This window comes from Puma concolor, chromosome B1, assembly GCF_028749965.1.
Source record: "Puma concolor isolate L17-30 chromosome B1, mPumCon1.1.hap2, whole genome shotgun sequence".
Taxonomy (NCBI): domain Eukaryota; kingdom Metazoa; phylum Chordata; class Mammalia; order Carnivora; family Felidae; genus Puma; species Puma concolor.
Window position 1 is genome coordinate 85,295,163 of NC_141670.1, and position 27,461 is coordinate 85,322,623.

General features: G+C 38.0%; 1 long non-coding RNA gene across 1 annotated transcript in view; it reads right to left on the minus strand.

Annotated features, from left to right (window-relative positions):
- LOC147581736 (uncharacterized) overlaps window positions 1-27,461 on the minus strand; it is a 105,383-nt gene that overhangs the window by 13,542 nt on the left and 64,380 nt on the right. The window contains exon 2 of the long non-coding RNA XR_015250200.1: window positions 25,108-25,201. This is a non-coding gene — a long non-coding RNA (uncharacterized LOC147581736). The remainder of the gene's footprint in view (window positions 1-25,107; window positions 25,202-27,461) is intronic.

The window sequence follows — 27,461 nt, forward strand, 5'->3', positions numbered from 1 at the left end:
TGGGGCGCCTGGGTGGCTCAGTCTGTTGAGCATCTGTTTGGCTCAGGTCATGACCTGGTGGTGAGTAAGTTTGAGCCCTGTGTCGAGAAAATAATGAAAATTCCATCAATAAGTAAATAAAAACAATTAAATAAAGAATTTAACAACTGGTGTTAGAATCAAAATTACAGTAGTATCTAGTATTTTAATTTTGGAAGTAAAGTTCTTTTTAACTTTTAAAACATAAAATTCTTTTTGAAATTAAACACATTTTTTTTAATTCCTTTTAATTTACTTTGTTGAATTCTGCCTCTTGTTGATTAATTCTTGAGATCCCCTTGGTTCTCATGTTCTTATTGTTATTTATTATTGAAGCCTAAAATTTAATCTTTTACAGATGGATTTTAAATTCTCTGTTGTCTTTTTTCCCTTTCTTTCTTTTTCTAGTCTTCTCTTTGTTATAAAGCCTATTTTTAGCTACACAAGTAATAACTTTACATACTATCCTTGTAAAAAGCCAAAGCATTTCAAATGCTCTGTTTCATCCCCTATCCTGATTTTGGTTTTGGTTTCCTTTCCCCAAAGGTACCCACAGTGCTTTATTTTTAAAATATGTGTTTTCTCTGGCTCATTTAGATCATGAAGTGGGTATCTCCATTTATCCATTGAGCATACTCATTCACTTAACCATCATTTTCTCCTCCTTTCTACTCTGGACACCTCCAATGGTCTCTTGCATGAAGTAAGCACTTGTGCGTGTGGAGGAAATTTTTATTATGGATTCCTGATTCTAATCCCTAGTTCCTAGTTTCAGACCAAAAAGTGCTTAACATGCGCAAAGAAGCTTAAGAATTTTACCGTTATCCTTGGTATTGAAACTATATAAATATCCCCAGATACTAATTTCATAAAAGAGAGACAAAGAGAAGATACAAAAAAAGAAAGCCAAGTTGTGATTGGCACATTTTGGTAGTAAAACTCCTAAAAACAAATATTTACAAGAGCACTTTAAATCACATAAGTAAGGAAATGAAAGCTTGTTAAACAAAGTCATTAAGGCAAATGCCCACTCAAAGCAGACATAGAAAGCCCTATAATAACTCCACTAAACGTTATCTTAAAGTTGCACTCATTGTGCTTAATTTACCTCAAATGCTCTTAAGAATAAACTCCCGTGTACTGAGTTTATGGAATGTGGAAGGTAAATAGTCCTTGGAGAGCATATTGCAAGTTGTTACAAGAGACACATATCATTTTAAACTAAACCTTCAGCATCTGTTTCAGGCTCTGATTACAAATGATGAAACTGACAATAATTTACACTTACTGCGTAAAAAAGCAAAGGTGGCGATTAAGGAGGATGTGTGATCTTTATTCAAAGCAAACTACATCTGCTATGCTTTCTCTTGTAGATGGCTCTCTGCAAGAAACTTCCCCCTGCTCCCACCACATGGGGACAGGGCTCCCTTGCCCTTAGGCAAGTCTGACTCTGCTTCCATGCTTTCCTTCTTGGCATCCTAAACCAGATCCGCTCCCTAAAATAAAGCTTACCGTTTAGAGGGTTTGAAAATGTACCTCCTGTCATTACCTACATATGGGCTATAGGAGACATTTCAACCTCTTGAGGAATGAGATCAGAGTCATTCTATCATCCTGCTGAAGCTGGCCACCACCATATGCTTTTCCCCAAGGCCAGGTTTTTGCATTTAGCCCACTTTCAATAATTGCAGTAGGGTGGAACGTTTGGTATACCTCAGAATCACCCGAGGAGTTAAAAAATAATACTAATGCCTGGGTCCCTGTAGTTCTGATATAATTTTCTAAGATGCCATTGGGGCATCAGATCTTTTTTAAGGTAGCTAAGCTTCAAAACCACTGCATGTATAGCAACTCCCTGCCTAACCAACATCACTTGGGTGGTTCATCTGAGATATTTCAAGATTTTAATCATTCAAGTAATATACTACTGCTACCTTGAGCCCTCTAGAGTATACATGAAAGACAGCCTATTCAAACACCGGCAGCTTACTTTTATATAAAGGGTATTATCCCATATGCAATAAAGTAGATGATATATTTGAACTGAAGCTTGAAGGGTAAGGGGCCTGCCAGCCACAAGGAGATGAAGAAAGAATTGTGGGTAGAATAAACGGCATGCAGAGGTACGGTGGAGAAAGAGCACGGCTCAAGTGGTTTGATATGCTTGAGACTAGAGTAGGCTGGTGGGACTGGTGAGGGAATACTAGCTAAGCCATGAAATCCTCATGCACTGCGCTGAAGTTCTCTAGCCTTTGGTTCTACAGACAAAAGTTGGTCATGGACTAGATGAATCAGTTCAGTATGGATTCCTCCCATTAATGGTCTACCTTAATACCATGGGAATCAGGGTTAGAAGGAATGGTTTTGGGAGGAAAATGTTTGTATAATGTGGAGGTTAAAATGATGGACTCAGCGGGAGACTAGGTCTGGGTTTGAATCCCAGTTTTGCCACTTCCTCGCTAAATTACATCATTTTTCTTCAGCTCCATCTTGTCACCATACAATAGAATAACCATACTCTCCACAGAGAGTTACCTTGTTCTACTTTACAAATGTTCCAGATTAATTATGGAATTGGTCGTTTCTTAGGTCTCTGTGCTAGGGAAGACCAAACACTGCTTCTTAAGTATCATTATTCCCACTGTCTTGGTCCACCTCAGGGAAGGCTTTTCTAGCATGTTTTCTTGTTGTTAGACAACTCAGTTTTCACAAAAAGATGGGAATCCCATCCCAGCCTCAGGATTGTAAAAGTATGTTTACAAACACTTCGACAACACATATATAAGCGTTGCACCCCGGGCATTTTTCTGAGTACAACCTGGGATTTATTGCTGCCTAATACTTACCCAAAGCCCAGTAGAGAGAGATAATATTTACAGCTCTTAGATTAGAATTTAATATTGGATTTGCTTAACTCATGCACCGCTCCCAGTAAATTTTGTTGAGCTCTATTCCAGACACTTTAAAATTTATCCTTTGATTAAAATAGAGGTACGAACACCTCATCCCTTCAAGGCATCTATAGAGCCATGTTTCATGTCAGGCATTATACCACCGATCAACATGTAAGAACATAAGAAACAGCCCTAGAAAACGTACTGCTGTATTTATTATGAGGATATGTTGCCAGGTGTCCACTTTCTCAGCCCCCATGAGAACAAATTCTCTCTGGTCTCAATAGGAGGACAAGCCATAGTTCTTCTCATTAACTAGATCTATTTTTCCCTCCTGGAAACTGTGACTTATTTAGCCAATCATGTACGTCTCTGCATTTTCTGCTAGACTATTTTGAATGAAAGTTGCGGCCCACTCATAGCTATCACACAGGGCCTCACTACTCTTACTCTTGAATTCATCTTATTTTCCCCACTTATATTTGTCTTTGTAAAGATTTCTACATCTGTCATTTCTTTATTTTGTTGTAGCATATATACCTTTGTAATATACTTTAAATACTTTCTGCGAAACGATCAGGTGAGCATGCATACCTCTATACAGATAGGTACTATTACTAGTTAAGGGCCTGGGCTTTATTCTCAAAGGTGTCAGGATGTTATCAACTACATTTTTCGTGGAGGCTGACAGGGTCAAGGTTGCACCATAGAATGAGTGCTCTGGCACCAGAGGAAGAATGGATGGAGAGGGAGATAGAGTCAGTAATGTTTATCAAAATAGGTTGGGATCTTATATCCCCATTTCTTCAGTATGTGTTAAGAATGCAATTTTTTTTTTTTTTTTTTTTTTTTTTTTGAGAGAGAGAGAGGGAGCATGAGCAGGGTAGAGGGGCAAAGGGAGAGAGGGAGAGAATCTTAAGCAGGCTCCACACTGAGCACGGAGCCCAACAAGGGGCTCAATCCTAGAACACTGGGATCGTGACCTGAATTGAAATCAAGAGTCAGATGCTCAATTGACTGAGCCATGCAGGCACCCCAAGAATGTAATTTCTTAACAAGATCCAGGAATCTGTTCTACAAATGACATTTTGATCACACTTGATTTTGAGAACCATTAGGAGAGTCCTAGAGATCTGTTAAAAGATCCTTTCACTAAGCCAATCACACGTTGGTAATGGGAGTCCGAATAAAGGAAATGATGGTGAAAGTTAGGAAAACATCATCTTTGAGAGATACTGAGTTCTAAACTGATGGTCTCACTAAATTCTTAGCCTTGTTCCTATGAGATAAACATCCATGTCTATAGCGCTTCTTGAAACACTATGTGTGTGTGTGTGTGTGTGTGTGTGTGTGTGTGTATACATATATATTACACATATATATGAAGGCATTTCTCAATTATACTGGAAAGGAAACAATTCAGCCCAGCATGGCTCAGCCTCTCCTTTCCTTCAGGAGAGTCCAGGCACAGTTGGGCTTGGGCCTTTTGTCTTTTATCTAGAATCTTCTCAGATGCACTTGGCTCAGGGAACACAGGAGAGACTGAGCTTTCCTGACAGGCAGTGGAGCCCAGAAGCCTTTAGTTTCCACAAGAAACAATTTGATATTATCGGAATTGAAATCAACCAGGCTTTTAACCCTGAAGCTATCGGTGATGCCTCAGGCAGTGGGTGAATGAACAGGTTTATCAGTCTCAGGTTTGAGGTGAGATAAAAGCTAGTTACAGCCAGGGAAAATGAGGGCAGGATTCTGAATGGACCTGCCTATTTTAATCCTAGAAGATTTTTATGTAGGAATAACTCAAGTGGTTGCTTTTCAAAACCAGTAAGAAAGTTGAGAAATCACTCTCATCCTGCCAGGCCCACAGGGAGGTCCCTGTAGGGTGCTCTTTGTGAGTAACAGGCTCATTAGTAATGACATTACCTTTCTTCCCTGTGTTTTCTTTCACAAGAAAAGATGGCCAGTGTCTGAATTATAAATAAAGCAAGCTTCTGATACCCACCTCATGCTTTTCTTTTTTTTCCCCTTATTTTACATATGCGCTGCCTGCTCACCCAGGTTTGTGAGAAATAAGTCTCATTCTTATTCTTCTGTAGATTGAAGTAATGCCTGAAATGTATAAAGGATAGAATTCTTCCTTATTGTAAAATCTTTAAAGCCACGTCAGGATTGCTCAGAGAGAGAGAATAGAGAAAATGCCCTGATTTAATTGGGGAGGAGTTTATTGGAAGAAGGACTGGTAGAACAAAACTACTATTTTCTTATTAGGACTTGAAAAACCTTCATGAATAAAACAATTTGTCCATTTATTTCCTTTTCTCTATACTTTCTTCATTTTTAAATATTTTTTAAAGTTTATTTATTTTGAGAGACAGAGACAGTGCAAGTGGAGAAGGGGCAGAGAGAGAGAGAGAGAGAGAGAGAAAATACCAAGCAGGTTCCATGTTACCAGTGTGGAGCCTGATGTGGGGCCCGACCTCAGGAAACCATGAAATCATGGCCTGAGCTGAAACCAACAGTTGGATGCTTAACTGACTGAACCACCCAGGCATCCCCTTTCCTCTATACTTTCTTAAGGAGAAAAAGCCAGTCGAAGGACTACAAAAATTAAAAGCATAAATGGAAAAGTAAATGAAATATAGTAGTCTAATTTTCTGTTGGCAAAATCCAGTATTGGAATGGGTGGTGGGGTCTGCATCCTCAAAAACATTTAATATTAAACAACACCCAGATGGAGCTAAATGGAAGTATAAGGCAAGCCAGGAAGTGAAGTGTTCAAAGCACTGACTCTGGTACCACCATCAGGTTCAGGAGTCTGGAAAGGACTGGTTAAAGCCCCAACCCCCTAAAACAGGTGTGCAGGGAAAATTACCAGCGGCACAGTGACAGTTATTTCCTGCTCACAGGCCAATGCTTCCACAGCCCTTCACTAAGAGACAGAGCCACCCGAGGGATCCCTACCTTTACTCTCTTTCAAAAATGTACCAAAAAAGTGCCTTTTAATTATTCCGTACATTTTCAGAAGAACAAAAATTTCCCAAGAGATAAGAATCAATTATTCTTTTGACAAAGAGAATTCTAACTGATTTCCCAAAACGGTGACTTTCTAGGCAGAGAGACCAGGGAACTTTAATTCCAGAATTTGGGAATACAGCTCTAGTAGTGACTGGAATTCCTATAGAAGGCTGTCATTTTCCTCACAAGGATCCTGGGTTTCTGGAACCTGTATGACTGAACTTAACAAAGTAATTTGTGAAATAATGGCTAATACTGTCCACCTCATTGGCTGAAATCAGCGATCCCCAGTCTGGGATGTGTGAAAGGAGGCAGGTAAGTTCTCCATATGATTTTCAATAACAATGCTACTAGCTAACATGTTGGAGTACATGCTATGTGCCATGCAATACGTTTGCTGCTTTGTATGCACTTTTCGTTTATTCTTAGATAAACCTTAGAAATATAATGGTTTGGGGGTGCCTGGGTGGCTCAGTTGGTTAAACATCCAACTCTCGATTTTGGCTCAGGTCATGATTCCAGAATCATGGGATCAAGCCCAAGTTGGGCTCTGTGCTGACAGTGCAGATCCCGTTTGGGATTCTGTCTCCCTCTCTCTCTGCCCCTCCCTGCACACACCATCTCTCTCTCCCTCTCTCTCTCTCTCTCTCACTCTCTCTCTCACTCTCTCTCTCTCAAAAATAAAATATAAACATTAAAAAAAAGAGAAATATAATGGTTTGTCTTGTAACCCGTTGGTTCTCAAACTTTCAGCGGCATCACAATCATCTGGATGACTTCTTAAAACTTCTTTGGTCAGCTTGGGGTCTGAAGATTTGCATTTCTAATAAGTGTTAGGTGATGCAGATAATAGTTGTCTAGGGACCACTGTTTAAGGACCCCTGCATCCTTATATGAGGTTATGTAAATTACATACTTAGGACAAGGTCACACAGCTAACAACTGGAGGAAGTGATTCTTATACAAGGCTGTGTGATGCAAAGCTTTAAAAAAAATCCAAGGCTTTTGCATTTATCTATAATGTAGTTGCCATTGGGGTTAACCAAAATGTAGTGTTTCTTTTCTTTTGATGGAGAAAAAAGAAAGTGTTTCCATCACTAACTGATTAGGTGAAGTTAAACTAAGTCTTCTTGATGAGTTACATGTAAGAAACAAGCTCTTACTTAATGTTATGTCCAGTAAAAAAAAAAAAAAAAAATGCAACACCCGAGGTCAAAGAAGGGAGGAAAAAAGTCGAGAGACTTAGGTAGTAACAATGTTGGAAACCTCTAGGCCGGGAGGCAGTGCGGGGGCTTGTTGCCCTATAAAAGTCACTTTCAGCTGAAAACTTGTATATTTTCCAAGCTGACATGTGAGGCAATAAATCATTTTGTAAAGAGGTTAGCATTGCCTAGAGACACTCTGAGATACAGAATTAATGAAACTTTAATTTTGTTCTTCAGTTATTTGAGGTTTTGTTTTACTTTGTAGTTGACTAGGTCTTGGGTTCAAACCTAAAACTCTAGTGATTTATAAACATCTCTTACTAGGAAGAAGTAAGCCAAAAAAAATTATCTGCCTATCAAGGTCCAGAGAATATATTTGCCAGACACAAATCTGCCAGTTCAGGGTACTTCTATCCTTATGTGTACATCTAGACAAAGACAGAAAGTGAACACAAACATGGAAACAGACATGCTTGACTGGAGGGGAGAGGTGTTATTTTTCCAATTGTTTCTTTTCTCAGCAGGAGGGATGTGAGGTTTGAATTTCAAATTAGTTTTACCTTCTTAGGGCAAATATCAGCACACAGTTCTGTCCAAGGGAAAGACGGGGACCCAAACGTTACTTGACTGCATGATAATATCCACATCAGAGGTCTGTGGCCTTACATGTTTTCATAGAATCCTGTGAGATGGTTATTATTATTTCTTTTTCACAGAAAGGAAACTGAATTTCCAGAGGCTAGTGACTGCCTGATATCACCTGCTGAGAAGTGGCAAAGGAATGATTTGAGCCCATACTTATGTGACTATAAATCCCATGCTCCTGCCTTTATATCCCATGGCCAGGGTCTATCAGAAGCTCCATCCATTTCCCCTGGAGAAGCAGGATTGACATTTGCAAGAAGTGAAGAGCTTAGAGACAGCTACGGCGGTTCACCTGTTGTGCCTGTTCACTTGGAGGGCTTGTGCGAGCTTCATGTTCTGGTCTACACAGTTTCTGCGAAGTCTACAGGAATCACATGCTTTTGATCTAATTCTTTACTGACTTCTCTAGCCTTTGCCTTTGCAAAACTGAAATATATATATATATATATATATATGTATGTGTATATATATATACACGTATATATATATATACACGTATATATATATACACGTGTATATATATATACACGTATATATATATACGTGTATATATATATATATATACACGTATATATATTTATATATATACGTATATATATATATATATATATATATATACGTATATATATTTTAAGTCACCAAAGTGCAAATGCAAAATATAAATGGTTTGAACAAATTCTTTTTTTTTTTTTTTTTTTTTTTTTTTTTGGGACAGAGAGAGACAGCATGAACGGGCGAGGGGCAGAGAGAGAGGGAGACACAGAATCGGAAACAGGCTCCAGGCTCTGAGCCATCAGCCCAGAGCCCGACGCGGGGCTCGAACCCACGGACTGCGAGATCGTGACCTGGCCGAAGTCGGACGCTTAACCGACTGCGCCACCCAGGCGCCCCTGAACAAATTCTTAAAATAGATGTGAGACACTGCAAGAGAGTTTTAAAAAGTCTGAACTCAAAGTAGAAAGCTAGCTCAGCAGAACTTTGAAACCGGGGGATATTGAGCAGAAAAAGAAGAAGAGGGAGGAGACAGAGCGGGAAAGAGAATGGGAAATTTACTTATCCCATATGGAACTATTAGTTCCTTCTTTTTATGTAACACTAGAGAAGTTTGTATGAATATTAGCAGAGGCACAAACTTTGATAGGATGGGAAAGTTCAGTATAACTGTCACATAAATGACAAGAAAAAAAAAAGAATTATGAGTGAATAGATGAAGCCATTGAAAACAAGGGAACAGGGGCGCCTGGGTGGCGCAGTCGGTTAAGCGTCCGACTTCAGCCAGGTCACGATCTCGCGGTCCGTGAGTTCCAGCCCCGCGTCGGGCTCTGGGCTGATGGCTCAGAGCCTGGAGCCTGTTTCCGATTCTGTGTCTCCCTCTCTCTCTGCCCCTCCCCCGTTCATGCTCTGTCTCTGTCTGTCCCAAAAATAAATAAACGTTGAAAAAAAAAATTTTTTAAAAGAAAACAAGGGAACAGAAACATAATAAAGGAAAACAAATAATGCATACAAAGGGGAAAGTATAGAATAAAATCAAATAAATTCATTAAAACACTTAAATACTTCCCTTTAAAGGGCAGACTACAATATTTACATGTCCAGAAAATATTATGCTGTTAAAGAACAAAGTATTAAATCTGGGTTGAGACAGTTAAGGAGATATTATTCAAATGTAGTTGCAACCACAAAAAAAAAAAAAAAAAAAAAAAAAAAAAAAAAAAAAAAACCACCAAGGACAGCTATATTAATATACACGGAGTTTAAGGTTAAATTCACTTACCAGAATAAAGATGGATATTTTGTAATTATAAAAAGCAAAATTTATGGGAAAAAATCATGATTCTGAATGAGCCCTGCACATATATAAAATAAAAACTACTTAAAAAGCAAAAAGAACTTATTAAAAATAATACATTTCAATAAAAATACAATAAGGGACACCTGGGTGGCTCAGTCGGTTAAGCATCTGATTCTTGATTTCAGCTCAGGTCATGATCGTGATGGTTGGTGAGTCTGAGCCTTGTATCAGGCTCTGTGCTGTCAGCATAGAGCCTGCTTGGAATTCTCCGTCTCTGCCCTTCCCTCTCTCTTTTCCCCACCCTTGCTCACGTGTGTGCATTCTCTCTCAAAACAAATAAACCTAAAATAAGGTAAAATAAAAATAAATAAATAAAAATACAACAAATTGTGTAAATAAGTTATAATACTCAACTCTCAAATTTCTGGTTATATACAGAACTTTAGATAAAAAGTTGCCTAAACCTTGACTGAAAAGTATTTTCTGTGTGTTCATTGTACCTGTAAAACTCCTGTTTACCAACTTAGACACACACAAAAATATCTTCAATTAAAAAAGTATAAATCTTGCAGACCAATTCTCCAATCCTAACTAGATACAAAGTTTAGGAGGGAACTGTTATTACATAAAAATTATAAAACTAACTTTGAGATACACATTGAATCAAATAAGAATTTACAGTTAAAAGGACAAAGTAGAAAATAATAAAAAGGAGAAATTTACACAAAAATCTATTAGACATCAAAGGCTCTTCTAAGAGAAAAACACGTGGCATTCAACTTAAATACTTATTAAAAATGAAAGATTAAATATTAAAATAAACTAATATTCATATCAGTCAAAAGTTTTAGTGGAAATCAGAAGAATTCACAGAACCTACACTAGTAATAGAAAATAAATACATAAAAGACTCTGTGATGGCAAATTTTATGTGTCGACTTGACTGGGCCATGGGGTGCCCAGATATCTGGTCAACCTTTATTTGGGGTGTTTTGATGAGGGTATTTTTAGATGAGATTAATGTTCATATCAGTAGACGAAGCAAATTGCCCTCCCCCATGTGGGTGACAAAAGGCCGACCCTCCCCCAAGTAAGAGAGAATCTTTTCTGCCTGACTGCCTTTGCATGGGACAGTGGTTTTTTTCCTGCATTCAGACTATAACTGAAATATTGGCTCTTCCTGGGTCTCAAGCCCTCTGGCTTTTGGACTAGATCTACACCATTGGCTCTCCTGGGTCTCTCACTTATTGTCTCAACCCTGCAGATCATGGAACTTGCCAGCCTCCATAATCGCATGAGACAACTCTTTATTATAAACTTCTTTATATATATGGAGAACCTAATACAGGATGTCTCTGAGAATCTGTAGGAGGACCAGAGAGTCAGAGGACTCAGAATCTAACTCTAAATCATACCATTGGTGCAGGGCCGTGGGGGGCGGGAGATAGGGGTCGGTGCCTGGATGGTTCAGTTAAGCATCGGGTTCTTGGTTTCGGCTCAGGTCATGATCTCACGGTTTGTGAGTTCGAGCCCTACATCGGGATCTGTGCTGACAGTGCAGAGCCTGCTTGGGATTCTCTCTCTCTCTCCCTCTCTCTCTTCTCCTCCCTCAGTCATGCTTTCTCTCTCTCAAAATAAGTAAATAAACTTAAAAAAATAAAATAAAAGCATATCACTGGGCCTCTCTAGCCACAACTCTGCTCACTCTGCCAAGGGGCAGAAGCACTCAAGTTTGAACCTGGTGTCTTCCACTTGCATTTATATCACTGCTGTGTTAGAAGGCTTATTTCTCTGGTAATATAACATTCCACAAGCACTATTGTGACCTAGTATTGAAGTTGTGGGTAAAAACTCTCAACTCCCCTTTGTGGGTAGTTTGGTAAGCCCCTACTTCAACCACTTTCCCTTATCAGGCAACTAAGTGCACACGCACACACACACACACACACACACACACACACCCCTCAAGTCGCTCCTGGGCCAGATACCAAACAACTGTGAATAGCATCTCTGTCCCGGTGACTGTGTGATTATTCAAATTATCCAATGCTCAGACAGCCAGGAAACCTAGCTAAATTCACCCTACTTGCTGTATAAGCCTGCTCCTACAGTTCCAGCTTGCTGTGTCACCTGTTTCCAAGTACAACCCTGTGTATGACCCTGCTTGGCAGTCTTCTCCCATCTGGAGCTGTGAGTAACAAAGGGCTCTGCATTTCATCTCTCAGAGTGTCATTGCATTGTACCACATCATCAAAAGGATCCTTAAGTCTTAAAACATCCAGCCAGACCACCCTCACTAGGAAGAAGACCGACCATATGTCTGCATGTAACATCACTATGTGATAAAATGAACTCTCATTTAGGTAATTGTTTCTTTTTTAATGTTTTATTTATTTTTAAAGGAGAGACAGAGAATGAGTGGGGGAGGGGCACAGAGAGGGAGACACAGAATCCAAAGCAGGCTCCAGGCTCCAAGTTTTCAGCACAGAACCTGGCATGGGACTTGAACTCACAAGCTGTGAGATCATGACCTGAGCTGAAGTCAGATGCTTAACAGACTGAGCCACCCAGGCGCCCCTAGGTAATTCTAATAAGTAATGTCTGTGTCATCTGCAGCATCGCCACCTGCACCTTTACAGCAAGAGAGGCTGGGTAAATAACTTATGACTTCTAACTCGAATTTGAAGTGTCTCGAAAATTCAGAGACTTCTCAAATATAAGAATGGTGCCAAAGGGTCAAGGCAAATAAATAGAATGATAAACATCTGTCTGGATATTTACCTCAAATATTTTAATTAGGTAAGATTCAGCACAATAAAGCAAAAGAATGGAGGAAGAGGACATTAATAAAATGAAATCTGAAATTAATAAAACAGCAGAGGTAAAAAGAATAAATAAATGCAAATCAGGTTCTTTGAAAAAGATTTAAAAATCATATTCACCTCTCATGAGCCTAATTAAGAAAAAAATGGAAAATATACAAGATTAGAAAAGAAAAATGAGGCATAATCACAGAACAAAAGGAGGAATTAAGATAAGATAATGCTCCAAGGAAATATGATACCTAAGAATTAATTTAATAAGAAACAAGTCAGACCTGTAAATATAAAACTATAAAATATTACCGATGAACATAAATAAGATCTGAAATATTGCAAAAGCATTCCATCTTCTAAAATAGGAATTTGATGTCATAAAAATACCAAACTGCCTAAATTAATATGTAAATGTAATGCAATTTCAATTACAGTGCCAATAAAAGGGGGGGGGGTTGTAGACTGGATCCAATTATTTAATGAGAAAATCTAAATGCCAGAGATAAACCAAGAAAAGTATGACAAAGAAAAATAGTATAGAGAGAAGTCTTATGTAACCTGGTATTTGACCACATGATAGAGTCACCTTAATCACATTGATATAATATTGGTGGGAATAGAGAAACAGATCAAAGGAAAAGAGCAGAAAAACCTGTAAATCATCTCATATATTTGAAATTTTCATATGCACAAGTAGAGAAAAGCATTACTTCATTTGAGTAGGAAGGGTAAGGTTTGTTTAATAAATGCTGTTTGCACAAGTTGTTATCAATATGAAAGGAAGTGACATTGAACCTCCTTCTCACATGATATTCAGTAATTTCAAATGGATTCAAACTCACACTGAAGTAGACTAATAAGGTGGAACTAAACAGGAAAAGGAAAGAAGTTTTTAACATTAAATCAAGTCTGAGTATCTGATTAATATCTAGGAATGCACACTATATTTATGTAATTGATTCTGCAATTCATATTTACAGTGACCTTAGTTTTCATCCTGGGGCAAGCAAAGATTAAGCACCTTAAATAAATGATGAAGAAGAGTGAGAGACAAGAGACAAAAAGCAAAGTTTGTTTGATTATATCATGAATCACATTCAGTATGCTGATTGTATCTGAATGAGGACACAGAAAAAAATGTCAGAGCCATGATATGTACAATTTATCAATGTAATGAGAAGAGCATGGTGTTAATCAAATAAAAATAAACATATACAAAAAGACATCCCATATTTGCAAGTTTGCTTGTGTATATATATACACACACACACACACACACACACACACAGAACGTTATGAAGAAAGGTTATTAGCATTGATTACCTGGTGGAGTTGGAGAAGAAAGTAAAGGGTTTGGTTCTGCCTTTATAAACTTTATGTTACTCATTTTACTTGTTATAAAAAGCTCAGAAGACACAGCACACACAGCAAATACGACATTTGGACACAGAAGATAAGTAAGGACACAAGCAGCCTCTCGGTAGAGGCATCACCAATGTCAAGGAGGCGAGAGACTCTCAGCAGTGAGAAGTGTTGAGTCCCCTAACAAAACACTCCACCCAAACAAGAGTATCAGCAAATTGTGCACCTGTCAGGATTATTAGTAAATTGTCCCTGATGCCAAATTACAACCATGAGCAATTTTCTCTCTTACGTTGTATCCTGCCTCTTGTAGCCACAAGTAGCTTCTGATGAGTGAGGAGGCGCCCAAGCCTTCCTGCTCCATCAGTGTCCCACTTGAGATTAGCCCACACTGGGAGACGAGTAAAGCTTTAAACTGGCTGAGAATTTGAATTTCTGATTCACTCTTCCTTTCAACCCATATTTACTGAGCAAATTCCTACAAAGTGCTCACCACTGTTTTAATTTCAAGGAATAAACTGGTAAATACACCCCTCCCACCCCACACACACACACAAAGAAAAAAAGGTCTTACCCTCAAGGAACTTACCAGGGAAGGAAGATAGAAAATAAATAAAATCGGTAAATTATTTATTAGAAGGCAGAAGAAAGAAAGCGCAGGGGAGAATATGGAGTGCTGGGGTGGAAGCAAGATTTGAAACTGTCGATAAGACGGTCAAGGAAAATAACATTTGAACAAAGACTGATGGATGTGATAGTTACCCTGAATAGACTTCTTAGTACCTAAAAGAGGGAGAGAGAGAGAGAGAGATTTTTATCATCTGAGAGTGACTGGATAAGCTATGGAATTTGCATGAGTTTTAATCTAGGGCCGGGAAAGAATATTCCAGAGAGTGAATTTAGTAGGAACAGGCAAGAAAGAATAAAGTATTCTATTGAGTTCAAGCTGACTCACTTTAATAAAGTGATTATATATAATTTAAGGATAAGAGCATCCAAAACCAGATTCCACAACGGCCAGCATCCTGTATACTTAAAATATGTTTGTTTGATGTTCCATTTGCACTCTGGGGGAAAAAAAAAAATATATATATATATATATATATATATATCTACTTGCAGGGTCTAATCTAAATACCTGTACGGCTTCCTTTATAGCTCTTCCCACAATTGGGCTCCTTTATAGTCCAGGAATAGTTCTACAATTTCTACATGGCTATTATTTGAGTTGGGAGTATAGCTCATCTCCGCGGTTTGTAGATAAGAGTGCACTTTTCAGGGTGGATGCCTGGAGGACTGGTTTTCTACGAATTCATTGTGTTCCTAAAAGGTCAGAACTTTTCTTGCCTCCTTAAGATATGACATTAGTACCATAAGATATGCCCTTCACTTCATATTTATAATTCATCAGCTCAGGGGATGTATCAAAAAGAGAACTGCTCTGTTTCACTTGGCATTTCGTCAATAGAAAATATTAACATGCTCACAATTATAAATAGGAGATAATGACACTACTTTTCCCAACCTCATGATTTAACCCACGTCTTGATAAACAAAAAGGCTATTTCTAAAACTTATAGGTTGATGGAAAGACCCCCCTAAGTACAAATTTATCTTTAGGCCTACCTACAGTGTTAAAAATGGATGGATAGATTGTCCACCTTCACAACTAGAATGTAAGCTCTATGACGCTTGTCTTATTTACTGTTGTTAAAAATAAATAAATAAATAAATAAATAAATAAATAAATAAAAGCAGGAGTTGGGGGCGCCTGTGTGGCTCAGTGGGTTAAGCAACCAACTCTTGTTTTCTGCTCACATCATGATCAAGGGGTTCATGAGTTGGAACCCCATGTGGAGCTCTGCACTGGCAGCACAGAGCCTGCTTGGGATTTTGTCTCTTGCTCTACCTCTGTCTCTCCCCCACTCATGAGGGCTCTCTCTCTGTCAAAAAAGAAATAAATAAACTTTAATAATTAAAAAAAAAGGAATGACTTTTCAAATGTATCTTAGAATTTTTTATGATAAAGCATAGGAAGGGGCGCCTGGGTGGCTCAGTGGGTTGGGTGTCTGACTTTGGCTCAGGTCATGATCTCATGATCTCATGGTTTGTGAGTTTGAGCCCCACATCGGACTCTGTGCTGACAGCTCAGAGCATGGAGTCTGCTTCAGATTCTGTCTCTGTCTCTCTGTCTCTCTGCCCCTCCCCCTCTTGCATTCTGTCTCTTTCTCTCTCTCTCAAAAATAAACATTAATAATTTTTTTAAATAAAAAAAACAAAGCAGGCTTATATGTATTGACTCATCCCATAAATAATGTGTCTTTTGTAACATTAGCATTAATTCTGGTGTCACGTACTTAGCATTACAGAGGAGAGAGATAATTTTCAGAACCAGATTACCATGAAACAGAGTGCAAGAACAGTAGGGAAGGAAATAATTGTTTGACATTGTCCTTCCCAGCGCCTTGTTTGCAATATTTTATTTATATGTCACAACAATATACTAATACCATTATCCTAATTTTCCAGATGAGGAAACTGAGGCTGAAATGGGTCAAGTAACTAGTCCAAACTCATGTATCCAATAAGTAATAGAGTAGATAGTCAAGCTTAGTTCTGTGTGGCTTCAAACCTTAACTTTATTGGAGCTGCTGGTTTTTACCAAAATCTGAATTATTTGGACGAGAAGAACGTATCTTCAATCTTACCTAGAGCTTTTCTTATTCAGACTGTCAGGGCTTTTTAAAGCTTACTGGTAAAGTTTGTACCAACAATATTGAAGCCCTAAAATTCCACTTTTTGTGACTTGGACTGTGAGGTACTTAGTTTTGAGTTTTTAGGAAGGTTTGGCATTAAATAATTCAAAAAAAAAGGCAGTTAGTTAAAAGACCGTGTTAAGATATAGCCTTAATTCAACAGAAATTGCTAAGGTCTGTGTAGTAATTTGGAAATTATTTTCTTCTTTTTGTTGGTCCAACTAACACTAGTGGCTTGCCCTAAATCTTTCACTAAATTTATGTACCTTGAGGTATGGCATGTTCTATAAATCTAGATGGTCCTCTGATACATGTAAATTGGGATACTAGCAGGAATCCCAAATGAAGTGTTTAAGAGATTGGGAGTTTAAAAATGGGCAAAGTATATTAATAGATATTTCCCCAAAAAAGGAAGACAAATAGTAAGTGCATGAAAAGATGCTCAACATCATCACCCATCAGGGAAATGCAACATCAAAACCTCAGTGAAATATCGCTTCACACACATTAAGATGACTATAATAAAAAAGACAGATAATGAGCATTGGCAAGTGTGTGGAAAATTGGAACCTTCATATATTGCTGATGAGAATGCAAAACGATGTAGTCACTTTGTAAAACAGTCTGGCAGTTGCACAAAAGGTTAAACATAGAGTTTTCATACAACCCAGCAACAACACTCTTAGGTATACACTCCGAGAAATGAAAAACACAGGTCCATGTAAAATCTTGCACACAGGTGTTTACAACATTATTCATTATAACCAGAAGGTAGAAACAACCTAAATATCTATCAACTGATACATGAAGAAATAAAACCATGGTACATATGGACATATGCTACAACATGAAGGAACCTCGAAAGCATTATGGTAAGTCAAAGAATTCAGTCACAGTGGTGTCATTTATTACATGATTCCATTTAGACGAAATGTCCACATTCAGCAAATCTATACGCATAGAAAATAGATTAGTGGTTGCTTGGTGGGAGGGAGGTGTGTGGAGGAAACAGGGAGATGATTATCAAACGGCGCAAGGTTTTCTCGGAGAGTGATGAAAGTATTTTAAAATTGCATTGATGGTTGTACGACTCTGTGAATGTATGCAAAATTATTGAATTTTATACTTGAAATGAGTGAATTGTGTGGTATGTGAATTACATCTCAACTAGGCTGCTAGTTCTGTAAATAAAAGAGAAAAGAGAGAGAGAGAGAGAGAGAGAGAGAGAGAGAGAGAGAGATAGGTTGGAGATCACTATTTCCAAAGGTGGAACAGAGTTACGGAATCTCACAAGGGATGATTGAGCATACATGGCCTGGCAACACGGGAAGAAGAAAGCACAGTTTCTAGAAACTGAGAGATACACAGTTCTAATATAGCTGAGAAGAGGATCACTGAGTAGATATGGACTTTGGTAGAAGAATGCAGCCATTGTCAACTCATGGCCTTACAAAGCAGGAACAAGAAAATATTTACCCAGATTTCTCCCTACTCCCACAGTCCAGTCTCTAGCTAGTGTCTCCTTGGTCAAATTCAGTCAGCCCCCTGGGATGGCACAATCCCCAGAGGTTGGCCTTTTAGTGCACAGAGGAGGTAAGGAGAGTGAAGGGTAGATCTGGAGAGATAGACAATGTCCATCCACACAGCTGCTTCTCTATACGATGCACAACTTAAGTTTTTCCACCCTCTTTCCTCCCCGGCTGCTCATCTCTCAAGGCTCAATTCAAGAATCTCCACCTTGAAGCCTTTCACACTGTTAGTGTGAGGGAAACAGGGAAACTGATTGATTATTTCCTTTATTGTACTCACTGGTTCGTACGTTTGGATCACCACAATGCAGTGTGGGGTTGTGACAGATGTCCTGGATTCAGGGTCCAAATATGCCCCGTACTACATGTGTGACTTAGACCAAGTCAATCTCGATGCCTAAATTTTCTCTTTTGTACAATGGAGATAGTAGTCTTACTTCAAAATACCATTGGGAGGACTCATTCAGATACTCCTGACAAAGCACTTAATTCACGTCTTATACAAGAACCACTCACCAAGTGTCAGTTGTTTTCTAGGTGATGAGTAAGTGTTATTAGACTGTATGGCCCTTGATGATATAACCCTGTTTCACTCTTCTTTATATCCATCGTGTCTAATATTGTCTGGGGATACCCTAGGCATCCATTAAATATTAAAAGAAATGAATGTATGAATGAACGCTATTATTTCTTTCATTGCCGTTAAAATACTGCCCAATCTCCTAATAACTATGATGTCACTGTGGTCTAAAACTTAAAGTTCCAGAATTGCTCTATGTCCCACTTCCATTCACCCTACCTCGTGACCCATTTTTATATTCCTTGAATCCATTCTCACCGCTGTCCTCATTTCTTGGCTGCACCATCAAAAGTAGCTTCTAAATAGCTTCCAGACTGTTTCTTCATTCCTATCCAATACATTTTCCTAATATGTACATTTGCTAAAAACTGAATGATGTTTCCAAATCAATCCAATAAAAACCACTTATTTCTTGCTTCAATTTTTCAGTGGTCACCCATTGCCTTCCAGGTAAAATCCAACCTCCTTAGCCTTACATTCATGTCTTCCAGGATAGAAGCCTATCTGCTTCTCCAGTGTCATTTTGCACCACTCCTGAAGGCTCCAGTTCTTTGTAATACTTGCAATTCCCCAGCAGATTACATTCAGTGTGAACATTGTCTTGGCTTTTTTCATGTGTCCTTGTGTCTTGCTTGTAACTCTTTTATCTAATCTCTCCCTCCTACACCCTGGGTGCCTCTCTTCACTGTCCTGGCTAACTCCTATACTTGCTTCAGCATTGAGCTCATGTCACCTCCTCCAGGAAGCTTTCCTTGATGCTTTCTTAAAGGCCAATTTGCACGTCCTACCTTGTGTTTCCTCCTGCTTTAGCCACACTACCCTAGTATCTGTTCATCAAAATTTCTGGTCTTTTTTTTTTTTTTTTTTTTTTATGTTTTTAACCTCACTTTATCTCCTTGATCTACTTGGAAACATTCTTGTTTTTTAAATCTTCTTTAAGTGTTTGTTCAACTCTCTCCTCAACAATGGCCTCTTCAGACCACCCCATTAAATACTGCAGTCTGATTTCTATCCACTATGTTCTGCATTTCTGATTCCCTCCTACTGGTTCTACTTTTTCCTATCTTTTTTTTCTCCCCCCAGCATTTGTCACCTTCTAACATCCTATTCAACGTATTTATTTATAACCTTTATTGCTTATTATTTTCCTTGGGGAAGGGATTTTTGTCTAATTTGTTTACTGATCTGCCTCAAGTGCCTAGAACAATGAATGGCAAATAGTAGACATTCCAAAATTATTTTTTGAACAAATCTATCTTTGCATCTCTCATATATCCCCTAGTAATTGGTGTATAGTAGATGCATCAGTAATCTATGCCTGTGTAACAAATCACCACCAAACTTAGTACCTTAAAGAATCCCGGTTTAGCATTCCTCGTAAGTTTTTGGAGCAGTTGGGTTCTTCTGTTGCTTTCAGTTGAGCTAACTTACTTGGCTCATTGATTTGCCTCCAACTGGTTATAGGTTGGCTAGCACCCTGCTGATTTTGACTGGCTCCTTACATCTCCGGGGCCAGGGCTGAGACACCTGGTTGACTGGGCTTGTCCACATGATTTCCCACCCTCCCCTACCACTGGCTAGAGTGGGCTTGTTTATAGATTGGATGTTCCCAGGGCCTCTCAAAGCCTAGGGTCAAACTAGCAGAACTTCACTTCTGCTGTCACATTCTTTTGGTCAGAAGAATTGATAAGAGCATCTTGGATTCAAGTGTATGGAAAATAAGCTTCATGTCCCCATAGGAATTGCTGCAAAGCCACATTGTATAGAGGCTTAGTACAGGAAGAATACTTACAACATTCTTCTAAATAATCTTTCACATTAGGTAAGCAAAAGATAGTTATATGAAATAATAATGATTGTAGCTAACATTATTGCAGGCTTGCTGTGTTCTAAGTCCTATGGTAAGTGTTTTATAGGCATTAGTTTATCGCATTCTTTAAAAATCTCTTGGAGGTAGTATTATTATTAATGTTATCTCCATATTTCAGATTATGCAGATTATGCAGATTAATGGATACCACCTCCTTGGTTGGGGTAATTGAAGAAGTTAGATAAGTCTTACAGAAAACAAGTAAAATGACCCCCAAAAGACTGTATGCACATAAATTAAAATTTTTAGAACTAGGTAGAACAATGTTTCCCAAACTTGTCCAACCATAAATTCACCCTGACAGCACAAGTTAAAAAGCCTGATGCCTGATGCCAGGCTGAATCCCATAACCCTGGGATCGTGACCTAAGCAGAAATCAAGAATCAGAAGCCCAACCGAGCCCTCCAGGCCCCCTAGGAATCTGTATTTTTATTTTTATTTTTTTTTCAACGTTTTTATTTATTTTTGGGACAGAGAGAGACAGAGCATGAACGGGGGAGGGGCAGAGAGAGAGGGAGACACAGAATCGGAAACAGGCTCCAGGCTCCGAGCCACCAGCCCAGAGCCCGACGCGGGGCTCGAACTCACGGACCGCAAGATCGTGACCTGGCTGAAGTCGGACGCTTAACCGACTGCGCCACCCAGGCGCCCCGGAATCTGTATTTTTAACTAGCACCTAGGTGACTCTTAGTGAAGAGCAAGTTTGGGAACCACTGAGCCGGGGCACTTTCATCTTAAACAACCCCAGACTATTTAAAAAAAAAAAAAAAAAAAAAAGGAGGGGGGAGACTATTTCATCCCTGATTTCCTTAGTGTGTGCAAAGAACAATTAACTCCTGGTGCTCAGTCATCACTCTCTCTGGGTCAGAATACATCATTTTGTTTATGTATATATACTAATACACATACATGTACATAAAATAGATGATAGATAGATAGATAGATAGATAGACATTCTCCCTGCCCCCCAACAATATGAGACATTTTCTGACGTTTGGATCCAGCACAGAACAGGACACTTACGAACAGCAGTATGAGCCAATGTTCACATTACCGTAATCAGGGTGCCAGGGTGAAGTCAGAGCTACTGAACCGTGTAATGCATTAATTGGGTAGAAAATAAGGAAGTCTGCCAGGCTTTAGATTTAACACAAATTAAAGATATGGAAATCTGAGCTAAAAATCTTTCCTCTGTTCTCACAAAAAAAGAGGTCTGCTCTTTGGAGAGTTTAAGAACCCTGCTCAAGGATGAGATGAGAGTATATTGCTGGCAAAGGCTGAAGGAAGATGGTATGCCTCATGACCTTCTCTTGCTAGACTGCTCAGGGCCAATGTGTCTATTTTTTTGAGTGCCTGTATTTAATAACTTTTGATTTCTCCTAATTTATTTTTTCTCTGCAAAAATGAGGCAATGCATGGGCAAATTAAACCCTCACAAGGAGTGATTCCCACAAGAAGTCTGTGGTGCTCTGTGGTTGGGTGCCTTTGACTTCCCTTGATTTTATTCTGTCATAGAATGGTATTCATGTTCTGTGTGGCAGCAGATGCTGGAAGCAGAGAGGCTGACGGTGAAGGGAAGGGTGAAATGGAATCAGTTTTCCTGAGTAAGCGAAAGGTTGAGAGAAAAGCTCCTTCCATCTTTTAGGTCATTAGGTTTCCTTCTATTTGATACATTTTCTTTATAATCACATTCTAGTTAAAACTGCACTTTTGTTTTCCTTCATCACAACTCTTTTTTTTTTTTCCATGTTCTTTGGAAAAATTCATTTTCTGAATTCTAAAAATAAATATTGGCACAACTGATTTTAAAAATTTCTTCTTTTCTAATATAAACATTTAAGATTATAAATCCCTCTCAAAGGCTCACTTTGACTGCAACCCATAGGTTTTGTTTTAAAAGCTTTTCATTATCCTTTATTATCATACAATTCTAGGAATTATTTATTTCTTAGTCTTTTATTTATACATCATGAACTATTTAGCAGATTTTTTAAAAAAAAACTTCAATATATAGGACATTTTTATCTTTTTAAAAATAATTTCTAATTTAATCGTGTTGTCATTAGATCTCATGTTTGTATAACACCTATGGTATCTTTGAAATTAGTGTCTTTGTTTCCTTTATGACAAAATATTGTAATAAACCTTCTATATGTGTATGAGAAAAATATACATTCTTTAATTGTTGGCTGCAAAACTGTACATAGGTGCACTAGTTCAAATTTGTTAATTATGTTGTTTATATCTGTATACTTCCTGATTATTTTGTGTGCTTGACCAATCAATTGAAAGAGATATGTTGAAACACATGATGGTGAATGTATCAGTTTCTCCTTTTTTTTTTTTTTTTAATGTTTTTATTTATTTTTGAGACACAGAGAGACAGAGCATGAGCAGGGGAGGGGCAGAGAGAGAGGAAGACACAGAATCCGAAGCAGGCTCCAGGCTTCCAGCTGTCAGCACAGAGCCTGACGCGGGGCTCCAACTCATGGACTGTGAGATCATGACCTGAGCTGAAGTCGGACCCTTAACGGACTGAGGCACCCAGGCGCCCCAGTTTCTCCCTTAATTCTATGGCAGCGTTTTTAAGTCGCATACATGTTTTAAGTTGGTATATCTTTTTAGTTCATGGAAATGTTTATTATTGGATAATGATACTCCATCTTTAGTAATACTTCATATATAAACATCTATTTTATCTGCTATTAATTTAGCTAAACAATCAAAATTAGCTAAGCTAATCAAAAGCTAAAACTTTCTTTTGATTGATATTTCTTTTGATTTGCTATTTATTTATTTTGATTGCTATTTGTCTTATGTGTCTTATTACATATTTTCAGTCTCATTCTTGGAATATTCTTATGCTCTAGGTGCCTCTGTTTATTATTTTGGGGTTTTTTTTACTCATTCTATTAATATATTGTTGAATCCACTTACATTTATTATAATTATGTTTTTGTTATCTTAATGTCTTATTTCAGTTTTTCCTAATTATGTTTTTGTTTTCTTAATTTATTTCAGTTTTTTCTACTGTTTCCAAGTTTATTTTTCTTTCTTTTTTTTTTTCTGTTTTTTCTGGTACTTTTTTTTGATGTCAAGAATTTTAGCAAGCTTTTACATGGTTTGTGCTTATGTACCACTTGGAACCCTCTATCATGTTGACATGCTTTTCATTTCTTATAAACTTATTTTCTCTTTTTCTTGGATTTAATAATTTTTAAAGACAACATAATTGTAACAAAGTTTTGGTTCTTTTTTCATATATCTTTTACAGTATCTCCTGGATTTGCCTTTTCTCTTATTTATGTACTGTATCCAAAATTATTTTCAGTCTGGGCTTAGTGTACCAAATTTCTGAACAATTGACAGGGAATATTTTTATCATGTCCTTCTATTTGAATAACAGTTGTCAAGAAGTAAATATTTTCATGTTTCTGCATACTAGGGCTTTCTGAGTGAAGAAAATAGAATCCTTGGTTTAAATACCAACATTGAAAGTTTAATGGTGATGAATGGATGGTGAAAGATTTTACCTGCTTAGAGATATGTGTTTACATTTCAAAGGGAGATAAAACAAAACCATTTTGAAGATTGTAAACTAAGATAATTGCCTTATTTTTCCCCTAGAAAGGTTTATTTACAGTCTAAAAGGTAAAAACCCAGGGTCTTCCCTCTTCTCTTCCAAGAAGGATTTATTTACATCAGGGAGATATGGTTTATCTCCCTCTCTTAGGAGAGGAAGGTGGTAGATGATCTGAATAAACTTCCAAATACCTAATTTCAGGGTTCCTCCTCTGCACTCTCCAATGTACAGGGTGATATGGGACTCTCAGTTGCGTGGCCTCTGGGCTGAGGCACAGGGGACTGGGCACAGTTATTGCTTTAAGCAATAACTCAGATCTTAGCTGGAAACCTCATGTTTGCTTTCAGGATAAAATTAAATGGTTTTAGTGTTTAACAGATATTACAGACTTATCAAGAGTTTAGCCCTATACACCATTCTAGCCTCTTTTCATCAATACTTTTGACAGTATTTCATTATTTCTCACATCCATTTTTCTACTAAAAAATATTATTAACCCAATTTCTATTCCTTTATGTGTGATCTTTGTTTGCTTCTGGAAACTTTCAAAAATTTCTCTTTGTCTTTGTCATTCAAACACATCGTTTTAGTGTGCCAAAGTATGTATTTTTTCTTCTTTTCTTTGTCTTTCTAAGGTCTTTAAGGCTGACATCTTTTATTTTGTTTAATTCTTTGAAGTCTGCTTCTCTTTGACTCTATTTTAACCGATATTTCATAACTAATATAGCTAGCTTTTGAAAAACTTATTTTATTTTATTCTTGTTTCATATAACTTCTCTTCGTATGTTTATTAGACTAATTTTACTTGTTTGGTTCTTATGTGTGTTTTGTTTTGTTTTTTTTTACTTTTGCTCTAATTGAATCTTTAATATCACATGTTATTTTTCTTCTGTTTGAAAGAAAGAGAGAAAGAAAGAAAGAAAGAAAGAAAGAAAGAAAGAAAGAAAGAAAAGGAGAGGAGAGGGAGGAAGGAAAGAAAGGCCCAAAATGGTGTCATTTGCCACTACTACAGCAAAGTAAGACTTAATTACAGCAGTGTGACCTTTATCCAGTCAATCTGGAATTTTCTGCTCAGCAATAGTCAGGATATCTGCATGGTAGACCCCTATTCTTTCCTCAGAGGAAGGTTACATTGCCTGAAAGACAGAAATGTCAAAAATTCAGAAATAACAATAGCTTACAGAGGTAGTAATTAGGAAAAGTTTACTGTGCAACAACAAAAAAGCACTTTGCAAACCGGGAGCACTCAAATCGAAACATGGAATGAGGCTCAGGGGTATATCATTACAAGCACCTTATACAATGAGGAAGTAGTGACTGTTTATTTTATTTTTCTTTTTTTTTTTTTTTAATTTTTTTTTTCAACGTTTATTTATTTTTTTTGGGACAGAGAGAGACAGAGCATGAACGGGGGAGGGGCAGAGAGAGAGGGAGACACAGAATCAGAAACAGGCTCCAGGCTCTGAGCCATCAGCCCAGAGCCTGGCGCGGGGCTCGAACTCACGGACCGCGAGATCGTGACCTGGCTGAAGTCGGACGCTTAACCGACTGCGCCACCCAGGCGCCCCGTGACTGTTTATTTTTCACAATAATTGGTTATAATATTAGAATTTTTTTTAATGACATTATATCAACCCTGGGAAACATTTCAAGATTTGTTTATGATTCCCAGAGACATAAGCAAGAAATGACCCAGGTCAAGTTAGTCTTGCAAAATAAACTCAGTTTAAGCTTTATTGCTATGACTAAACTGGTTTTGTGTGCTCAGGGAACTTTTAAGGCTGATCCTTATTTGTTTTTATTTATTTTAACACAATCCTTCTTTCCTTTTGTTAATTATTTCCTTCTCTTGCCCCATTTCTGCCTGTAACAATTTTCTATTTTCTTTCAGCTCCTTGGAGCTCTTTTCTGCTTGCCAGATGGGGTGCTGTCCAATTCATGAATCATTAAATACAGCCTATTATATTTTCAAATTTCCTCAGTTGAATTTTTTTTTAACACTTCTGAAACACTTTTGGAATCTTCAAAAGTTTTATTTTGGCCTGTGAGCTCATTTCTCCATAAAGGTACTGGCTACACTGTCAGCCAGCACATGTTGGAGGAAAGCCATTTCCAGTCCAGTGAGCCCCACTGACCTCATGGATGATGCATAAATGAGCCCTAGATAGAGAGACCTAAGGTCTCTAAGAAAAATATAAAAATAAAACACTCCTAACCCCCCCCCCAACAAATTATTTCATTTCTTAGAGATAAGCGTATTAGAATCAATGTCTCTTTAAGTTGTAATTAACCAGCTCTTAGAAAATTTGGTAGGGGAAGTAACTATCTAAAAGTAGATCTTGGTTTATTTGTTGTTGTTGTTGTTGTTTTAAAATCTGATCCTTATAGCTACAAGGCTTCTCATCTGACATGGATTTACTTCTGATGACAGCTCCACTGGAATTTGAATAGCAGCAGGTGCAAGGACAAGGCACTGTTAGTCCCTAGGCAATGTCAAGGGAGAAACAAAAGCAGAGCTACAACAGCTCTTTTAAACTGTATCCTTCCACAGCCTCACCTGGCTGTTTCTTTCTCCAGGTAAAAGTTACATCCCTATAGAAGGCTTCAAAATAATCCTGGTCACACCAGGAGTTTTAAGATCATTTTCTGAAGTTCTCTCTTTGCCTCTTTTTTTCATTGTTGCTATTGCTGTTTATTTGGTTTTCCCTGGACTTTGACCTATGATACTATCTTAACCTGAAATATTGCTCCATAATTTTTATTTATTTATTTATTTATTTATTTTTTAGGGGGGGGGGACAGAGAGAGAGACAGAGCATGAACGGGGGAGGGGCAGAGAGAGAGGGAGACACAGAATCGGAAACAGGCTCCAAGCCATCAGCCCAGAGCCTGACGCGGGGCTCGAACTCCCGGACCACGAGATCGTGACCTGGCTGAAGTCGGACGCTTAACCGACTGCGCCACCCAGGCGCCCCAATTTTTAATTAAACTTTTTATTCTGCTATGATCATATATTTCCATGCAGGAGTAAGAAGTCATACAGAGAGATCCCCAGTTCCCTTTGTCCAGTTTCTTCTAATGGTAACATCTTGCAAACTATAGTACAGTGTTACAACCAGGGTATGGACATTGACACTGTTAAGGTCATTACAGTTCAGTATATTTCCTATACCACAAATATTCCCCAAGCTGTCCTAGTATAAGCTACACCAAGTTCCCTCCCATCTCCACCCCTCTCCTTAACTCCTGGTGACTACTAATCTTTTCTCAGTGCTCTCTCACTTATCTGTGAAATGTGTAAGATGATACTAAGTCCATAACTAAGTATAGAAAGTAACAAGAGCAACATTAATCTCCTAGCAAGCTGTAGCTAGCTCACATGTGATGAGCCCTCCA